Below are 2,079 nucleotides of genomic sequence, written 5' to 3'. Positions count from 1 at the left end.
CACAGGCGCAGAGCCGGAAAAAACTCTTAATAATATTAGCCTTGGGAAAGAATTCATGAAGAAGACCCCATTGACAGTTGGAACAAAAACAAAAATAGATAAATAAGACTTGATCGAATTAAAAAGCTTCTTCACAGCTAAGGACACAATCAACAATGCAAAGAGACGGTCAACAACCTTCAGAATGGGAGAAGATAGTCACATGTTATGAGTTGGACAAAAGGCTAGTGACCAGAACATACAAAGAACTCAAGCAAATCAACAAAAATCAGTAAACAATCCCACTGATCAATGGGCAACTGACATGAACAGAAAATTTACCAAGAAGACAGATAAATGGCCAACAAACATATTTTTAAAATGCTCATCATTCATAATCATCAGAGAAATATGAATCAAAGCCACTCTGAGATATCACCTAACACCTGGGAGAATAACCCACATCACAAGGTCCCAAAGCTGCAGATACTGGTGGGAGTGCAGAGAGAGGGGTAGACTGATGTACTATTGATGGGATTACAAACTAGTAACAAACTGTGAGATACACACACACACACACACACACACACACGCAGAACTAACACATGGAACTATTCAGCCATAAATAAAAAATGGAGACTTTACATGTTTTGTGTTTACCTGCATGGAGTTGGAGAACATTCTTCTTAGCAAAATATCACAAGAATGAAAAAGCAAATATCCACTTTTTGGGGGTGGGATGCAATTTTAAGAGGGTCTTTATCTAACAAATGCAATCAATGTAACCTGGTTCTTTATACCCTCAATTAATATGCAATAATAAAAAAGCAAATAGGCAATGTATACACTAATATAAAACCAATATATGAATAACTACACAGCCATAGAAGAGAACACAATTGAATACAAATGGGGGGAGGAGGGAAGGTGGGAAAAGGGAAGGTGGGAAAAGGGAAAGGGAAAGAGGAAGAGTGATTAGTAAGTTCTCACTTAACGTGCACAATGTGAGGGCGTACAGCATGTCCCCTGGGGGAAGGGCTCAACTACAACCTGAACTTTACCTGACAAATGCAAACAATATAACCTAATAATCTGTAACCTCATATTAATCTAAAATTAAAAAATATATAAAAAGACTTTGCATCTTTTGTATTTACTGGGATGGATTTAAAGAAGAGTCACCTAAGTCAAGTCTCAGGAATGGAAAAGCAAGCATCCCATGTACTCAGTACTAACCTGAAACTAACGGATCAACAAATACAGGACCATGTGAAAGGACACACTGGATTTGGGAGGAGGAAGAGGGGGCTCAGTGGGTTCCCACCTATCAAGTGTAGTGTAGGGTATGTGGCACATTTCCTGGGCTAGGGACACAACTACAATTCAGACTTTGGACTTTACTTTATAAACACAAATAATGTAACCTCACTGTATGTGCCCGTACATTAGCCTGAAATTAAAAAAAAGAAATGAAAGTTATTTACCAATCTCAATCTGTGAGAGGCAATATTTGAAATAAATAAATAAATCAGACTCAGCTAAATTACAAAGTTTGTGCACAGCAAGGGAAAAAATCAACAGTAAATAATCTACAGAATTGGAGAAAATATTCTCAAACTCTACATTGGACAAAAGAATAATACCTGGAGTGGTGCCTGTGGCTAAGTGGGTAAGGCCCAGCCCCATTACCGAGGGTGGCAGGTTCAAACCCAGTTACACTGCAACCAAAAAATAGCCGGACATTGTGGCAGGTGCCGGTAGTCCCAGCTACTTGGGAGGCTGAGGCAAGAGAATTGCCTAAGCCCAGGAGTTAGCGGTTGCTGTGAGCTGTGATGCCACAGCACTCTACCAAGGGTGATAAAGTGAGACTTTGTCTCTAAAAAAAATAAATAAATAAAATACATAATGAAAAGAATAATATCTGGAGTTTATGAAGAACTCAAATAAGGAGGACAAAAAAACAAACAACCTATTAAAAAGTGGGCAAAGACATAAACAGAGTATTTGTGAAAGAAGATAGACAAATGGCAAAAAATAAAAACATGAAAAAATGCTCAAAAATCACTAATCATCAGGGAAATGCAAATTAAAACTACAGTG

This window comes from Otolemur garnettii, unplaced genomic scaffold (genome assembly GCF_000181295.1).
Source record: "Otolemur garnettii isolate 467f Iridium unplaced genomic scaffold, OtoGar3 scaffold00071, whole genome shotgun sequence".
In the NCBI taxonomy this organism is placed as follows: domain Eukaryota; kingdom Metazoa; phylum Chordata; class Mammalia; order Primates; family Galagidae; genus Otolemur; species Otolemur garnettii.
This window is presented reverse-complemented; position numbering follows the sequence as displayed.